The 7,843-nt window shown below is 30.5% G+C and overlaps 1 protein-coding gene across 3 annotated transcripts in view; it reads right to left on the reverse strand.

Moving 5' to 3' along the window:
* The window catches only part of LOC100578349, a 45,920-nt gene extending 38,586 nt beyond the window's left edge, over positions 1 to 7,334 (reverse strand). For 2 of the 3 annotated variants that reach the window (XM_016917523.2, XM_026439510.1), the window contains exon 1: positions 6,221 to 7,051. The gene's annotated coding sequence lies outside the window, so the exon portion shown is untranslated. Of the gene's footprint in view, positions 1 to 6,220; positions 7,052 to 7,089 lie in introns of those variants that run through there. The other variant, XM_026439511.1, reaches the window with a different exon arrangement.
* Positions 7,335 to 7,843: the final 509 nt, after the last annotated feature.

Here is a 7,843-nt window from a genome sequence, read left to right on the forward strand (position 1 = left end):
TTTAATCAAAAGATCTTTGAATTGCTTCTCAACTTCGTGAGAAATAGTTGTACGATAACTTTTGGTCATAAATTTTGAATCCTCTGTTTTCTCGTCTCTAAATTCCCTCAAAAATTATTTTACACTAGAAAGTTGATAAAAATAAATAAATATATTTTTTCTAAAGAAAATTTTCAAAATTCAAACAATCTTAAACGTTTAAAAAAATCTTTTAGATAACTATTATTAATTGAAAGATTAAAGCATTCGCCTTGTAATACTCTTTTTAAAAGTTGATGTATGATTTTTTTCTTACATTATTCCGTGCTTTGAGTAAAGTACGTTATAGATATTTAAAATATTTTATCGATTTCAATGTCGATAGCATGCTTCTCATTCAATGAAAGCGTGGAAGAAGGCGGTAAAAAAAAATCATGTCTTTTAAAAAAGAATTTCAATTTTTAAATTTATAATAATTTTAATTGAATAAAAAATTTTATAAATATTTGAGAATCGTTTGAATTTTTTTAATTCTTTTTCTCTAAAAAAATCTTTTTACTTATTTTCTAGCATAAAATGATCTTTAAATTGAAAAACTTCAATTTAAAAACATGAAAATAAAACGTTTAAATGAAATGAAAATTTTATGAAAATTGATTATTTTTCATATAGCAGATTCAAAGATTCATAACGTTATAATAATATTTCTTGTTTCTTACATAATGTGATTGTATATAATCACATTATAAAAGTTTTTTTATAAATTATTTCATTCAATATATATTTTACAATAATATACAGTGAAACATCAAACTTCGATTATTTTAAATGTCTATTATCCAATTAATATTATCGTTATCAATATTCATATAATAAACTTTCTTAACATACAAAAAAGTATCTACATGTATATTATAACATATTAAAATATTTTTTAAAAAATGAATTAATATTTAACGTAATATACGCTACATTTTAAATTAAAGCAATAATCAATAATCAATAATTTTAGATTTAATTCCTATAATCATAAATTGCGTCCGTGTATGCATGTTTATCCATGCTGCTCGATTATCCGAATAATTCGATTTTCCGAGTCATTTTCCAAATGATTCAGATAATTGATGCTTTATTATAATTTAATTATAATTTAATATAAAAATAAAAGAAAAATATATCAATATAATATAGATGAAAGAGTAACATATATAATAATAAACAATATAAAATAACAGGACCGAGAAAAAAATAGTAATTATATAAATAAGATAAATATATAATTTAATACCAACTTATATAGTGTATTTTATATTTCAAAATACAAGAAAATTGAATTATATATATATAAAATATAATATGATATTGAAAGTTATAATATTTATTACAACATCTAAAAAAAATAAGAAATGAAAAGAACATAATTATCTTTCATATTTATTACAATTCATATTTCAAATAAACACAAAATTAATATTTATATCAAAACTAATTAGTAAGTAATACTTGCTTATAATTTAAACATTAAATAAAAAATAATTTATCTTCAAATAATTTATAGAGATATTTTCAATCATCTAATATTTATTTCAATATTGTTGTTTCAAATTTTTCCTGACAACAAGTTTGTGCCATTACACTTGAACACATTTTCAATGACGAATCATAAAACACTCTCTTTCACAAAAGAATTCAGATAATAATTCTAAGATCCAAAATTACTATTTTCGATTTCAAATATTCTCTATCGATCTGTTGCCGACAATATTCTTCGAATAGAGACAGCTGACAATATATAATATACAAAATGTATATAATATATTCATAGGATATTTTTCGAGAGTTGATTTTAGAGATCAAAACGAGCACAAAAGTTGATATAATAAACAATCAAGCAAGATAGAAATGTTTCGCTTTATATATATCCAGTAGAATTTTGTTTATAACTTAAAAAAATAAACTTTAACCAAATTTTATCAACTTTTTATTTTTAGCTTTTAGAATCAATTTTGCAAAAATGTCTCACGAATATTAACACTTTGTAGAAATAAATAATGACATTCACACCGATATCATCGCAAAGATAATTGCCACGAAATTAAATATTATCAAATATCTCATTGGTCAGGTACATTGTAACGTAAATCGCGATTCATAAATCGCTATGCGAAAGAATATTCCAACGCGTATCACGTGCACGAATCTCGTTTAAAAAGATTAAACCGAAGGCCAGATTTAAAAGCATTTCGTGCAGTTTATCACTTAGTACGTAGAAAGTATATAAAAAAAAAACATCTTGAAATTGAAATACGATCTTAACTACAAGTTAAAGTATAGCTAAATTTCTTGTATAAAGGAAAATTAATTTCCAATAATATCGAGTGCAAGAAGTAAAAATGTAACAATCGTTCGCCATCTTGTCAAATATGAACGCTCGCCGGAAATTCGTTGGAGAAAGAAACCCCGAGAGAAAAATGAGTGCAGCGGAAGTGATATCGAGGTGATTCCTTGCACGAGTTCATTGATTCTTCCGCGCTGAAGAACGAAGGGATTCGATTTCTCAGATATCCGAAAGTCGAGGAGATCGAGAAATTCGATCGTTCTATCACGCGATTCCGTTCAAGGATTAACTTCAAAATCAACGCGTAAAACGGGAAACATTGAAAGAAGGAAGAAGAGTCGATTGATGAGTCGAACGATTTATTGCGATAAACGACGGATCAAATTAATTTTTCGTTGTATTTCGGATTCATTTTTGAAGAGAAATTCGAGCTCGACCACACGGTAATAATACCAACGAACGCTGGAAAAAAAAAGAAAAGAAAAGATTATGTTCAAATTTGCAATTCATGAGAGGAAGCGACGATATTTGTCGTCGACGAAACAGCAATATTTGCAGGATACGCTAGCCGACCTAGTTCAAGGATGACGCCTAGACGCCTGGTTCCTGGTACCTCGCGATACTTTTATTTCCTTTCTTTCCCTTTATTCCCTTGCGACTAACTCGGTGACGTACTCATGTATATATATATATATATATTTTGAACATAACTTCCTTCTAAGATATTTTCCACGTGATACACGAGAAGCGATTAAATTTGAAAACGGCAGAAATAAAGGAGCAACAAAAGTGATAACTGTTGTTTATGGAGAAGAAAAAAATTTCCTCCTGTAATGTAACACTTGGATGGCGGATAATGCATTCAACGTTCAACGGCTGATATAACTGTAAAAACGAGCTAAATCTCGAGCCATATCTCATTTTCGCGTTATTCGATGAAAAATTGAAGATTTTGTCGATATCTTGTGACATCACAGCTATCAATAAAACATAAACGATTTATTACACGTTTCGGATTGTTTTTGTTCAACGAGAATGCAAATCGAATCTGTTCCTCTTCTGTTCATCTCAACAAAGAAACGATCGATAAATTTTATTTTATTATTTATCGTTAACAAAAAGTTATACATTCTCCTGTCTTGTTTGCTTCTGACACTTTGATGCAAATCAAGAGAGAGAATTCTAAATTTGAAAAATTGCACTCGCATTCATCGCGCGAGAAAAAATATTCTTTCGATTAATTTTTTTAAAAGTCAAAGCAATAATTTCATCCTCTTTTAATTTCTCATAATTCCCTCCCTGCTCTTCTTTTTTTCTTTTTGTTGTGACCTTTTTCAATTTTTCGTCGAAAATGTACCACATCGCGGAAGAATGCGAACGTTTACCGACCGCGAAAAACTATCCAAGTGTTTTATATGGAGCTTTCGATACAGAATGACCGATTGGCCGTTGGTGCATTTGGGGGAGGGCTGACAGGAATGGATGCGGCGAAATGGAAACCGCAGGTTCGGCAAACTCCCCGAAAATCGGGCGGAAACTCGCGCTTCTGACCGATCTGTACACGTCCAGGTTTTACCAGCCATGATTCCGCTCGAAGCAAATACAGTAAACCGATTTTAAATTTCCAAACTTGATTCACCTACATAACTGCATAAACATTGCGACATCGCTGTAAAAAATTCCATTATTCGCAACGTCATCAATCATCGAATTTCCTCGCAATATTCTTTTTCGATTTATATCTCTTATATACGTGACGTTTTTCGTTCAAACGATCATATAAATCGAAGCGTGATACGATATCATTGTTGAGAAGAAAGAAAGGGAGGAAGAAAGAGAAACTGATGATAATTCCTTATTGTTTAATCTTTTTCCAGATTTATTGAGATTTATTGAAGAAATATATACGTATTTATTACAGAAATATGTTTATGTATACATAGATATGGGTTTTAAGAAATTTTATTTGGAATTACGTTATCTTAATATTGCTTTTTAAAATTATTTAAAAAATAGTTTATTTTTCGAATAATATTAATTCATGAAATAAATTATTCATTTGCTATTTGATTTCGATGAAAATAAGTAGTTTTTAATGTAAAGCATCAAATTTATATTTTTATTATTTTTGATTAACATTATTATATTATTGTTTACTAAAAAATTATTTAACTTATTATAAATATTCTTATCTCAAATTTCTTTAATCAAATAAAGAATATAAGCTCAATTAAATTACTTATCGAATAATAAATAGCGTTATTTGAAATATTTTTAAATTTATAATTTGAAATAAATTTTTCCCGCATCTGTATATACATTTATCAGATTATGAATATATAATAGTTGGCGAATTTGATAATATTAACTTCTTGCCTCACAATTTAATCGTAAAATGTAGAATCGACAAATGCTATTTCATTTCGTTCAAAACTTGTTCAAAACTTTTATAAATCGGGCAAAGTAAAAAGATGAAAATTTTTTAAATTTTCCATGTTTTTGTCGAGTATGATTTGCGATAAATAGCTTTCAAAGTTGCATGACATTTTCCAATTATACACTGGAAACTCATGACGTTATACACAAAGCAAGAGGTTAATTACTAAATTGCGGATTTTTATGTAAAACTTGTTCAAATAACATATCTGACAAATATATCATTATTTTAAATGTATGCAAAATTATGCAAAATGTAAACACATATTGATCATAAAAGTATCTGGTTACGTATGTCCAGTATACTTTATGAAAAATTGTACAAGAATAAAAGAAACAATTCAACATCTATATTCACAATATTATTTCATTTTATAATGATATAATAGAATCATTTTTTAAGGAATACTTGGTAAAAAATTAAAAATTAAGTATTACTTAATAAGGAAAAGATTTTGGCATTATTTATATATTACAAAATACTCATAATTTTTATTATAGTATAATAAAATATAACAATAAAATTTCATTAATAGTTTATTTGAAAAAATTAATTTATTTATTGAAATAAATTCTATATCATAATAATGGAATATATACACTATTTAAAATAGTGTTCTGTTTAAATCTTTTTATGTATTATGCTGTTTAGAATTTTTGCAAATATTGTGCCACTGTATTTTATTTAAAATACGATTAAATTTGTTTATGATATTTATTTATCATAATTATTATATTTACAAAACTGGTATTCATTTATATTTATCTAAAATATTCGAAATACGTATGAAAAGTATATATTTACATAGAAATCTGTACTAAATTAACGAAAGTATAATAACCGATCATTATATTGTTAATATCATTATATTCATCATATTAAAAGATTAATTTGTCATCAAATCTAGTTCATTCACATAGGGGTAAATTACTGCCATCGATAATCTATCAGACAATGACATTTTTCTTTCAATACACTTTTTACAGGAGCAGAATTTTAATACACAGAAACTAAATTTCTTTTTAAGCAAATTTTTAAGCAAAAAGTATATAATCATTCTAAAGACATTTTAAAGTTACACTAGAAACGTCAATGAATAGAAACGGCTCGTTAAAAATTGAATGTCTAGTTTTAAATGGTTCTCTAAAATGAATTTTAAAGTAAAAAAAAAAAAAAATAGAATAAAAATTCGTTGCAAAACGAATGTTGAATTATTATTCGCGAAAAGAGGCAAACATTTGACAGAGAATTGCAATCTTGATTGGAATCGAATATCTTACGTAACAATGTATTGTACTCTAAGCATGATCATAGTAAGGTTTGTTTGGACAATCAACATTCGTGTTAACAATACGAAAACAGAAAAGTGACATAATTAAAAACACACGTTTCGCATAAATATGTTTTCTATACATGTGAAAATTTATCATAAAATGAAAAGATCAAAATCATAAAGGTAGACGTACCTTGATTCGAAGGTGGTCGATGCGAGAATCTGGAGCAAGTCCGTGGCAAAAAATCCACAATTACCGTGCTCACAATTCTTTTCGAGAAAATTCAGCTTCGAACATTCGTCTATCTATCGACTAGACGATTTTAATGGTGTTTGGATTGGCATATCTTGCATGAATACGAGATAGAACGTGTAGAAACGAGGAGGAGCGTAATCAAGGAAGCGGGTGAAAGAAAGGAATCTTAGATCGTGGACAGAGAAGATTGTAAAGTGCGAGAGAATAGTATAGGGAAGGGTGGAACAAAGATGAAAATAAAGAAAGAAAGAGAAGAGAGCAAAAGATGCGAAATATGGGATGAGACAAAGATAAAAGTAAACAGACGGTTACACTGATAGAAAGAAACAGAGAGAGAGAAAGAGAGAGAGAGAGAGAGAGAGAAAGGGAAGGGAAGAGAAGGATGGACAACAAAAAATCGTCGGAGGTACGGCGAGATTTCGAGGCCAGATAAAGTTATATTCGGTGGTGATTGTCGGCGTCGATAAGGTAACTGGGAGAAATTGGGAGAGGAGAAGAGGAAGAGAAAAGCGAGGAGTGCGCGGGTCCGCGCAATTGAAACAAAAGGAGAAAATGTGACGCTCGAGACGGCGAGCGAACGCGAACTAAGAAGGGCACGGGCTCGTCGGCTCGTCGCGCTCGACGTCGCGCTCGACGACGAGCGGCGCTTCCTTCGTTTCGACGGCGCAGGACAGACTGAAAACTCGCCGCCCGACGGCGCCCGACGACCGGCCACCACCACCTCACTCGTCAGCCCCCTCACCCCAACCCTTTTATCCGATCCATCCCGGCCGACTGTTCCGTTCTCTTGCAACTAGTACGCGTACCTTCCTTCCGTTCTACTGTCTCGTTCCCCTGTCCCGTTCTTCCGTTTCGCGCTCACTCTTCCACCGTTCCGCTCTTCCTTTCGACGCTCCAATTCCTCGTTCCGATCATTCGATTTTGTTTCCTTTTCTTTCCCTCCTCGCTCCCGTTCTTTTGTTTCGATAATGCGAGATTCTTTCACTTTCTTCAAAAACGACGGCCTTCTCAAAACGACGTTACCTCTTCTCGAATGAAACTCGTCGTCGTTAACGCGACGCGATGTGACGCGACACGATGTGAGACACGCGTTACACGACTATACGCCAACGGAAAACAAGGGGGTGCTTCTAGTCGCGGTCCATGTGCGGATCGGAGCGCGCATGCGCAGTAATAAATCTCCTTGCGAACTCCGCGAACCGCGCCACGACTGCTCGTTCGTGCATTACGACCGCTACGTGAACCGTCGCGTCTCCTCTAATTTTCCCGCGCCCCACAGATTAACAGATCAAGTTCAATATATAAATCCAGGTCAAATTCAATGTTAAAAGGTAATTCCATGGTAGATGTTATTTATGAAATAACGTGCGTGGAATACTTGATTTTAAACTTTGAAATAAATACTTTTTGTTGTAAATTTTGAAAATCTATTTTTAAGTACTTTGATGTTGGAATTAATCGAATCTCTTATAAATATTATATTAGATAAAGATCAAAAGGATACGATTCAACGAATTCTTATTATAAATTTTGAATTTTAGAAAATGATATAAACAATGA

Source organism: Apis mellifera, linkage group LG3, assembly GCF_003254395.2.
Source record: "Apis mellifera strain DH4 linkage group LG3, Amel_HAv3.1, whole genome shotgun sequence".
Taxonomy (NCBI): Eukaryota; Metazoa; Arthropoda; class Insecta; order Hymenoptera; family Apidae; genus Apis; species Apis mellifera.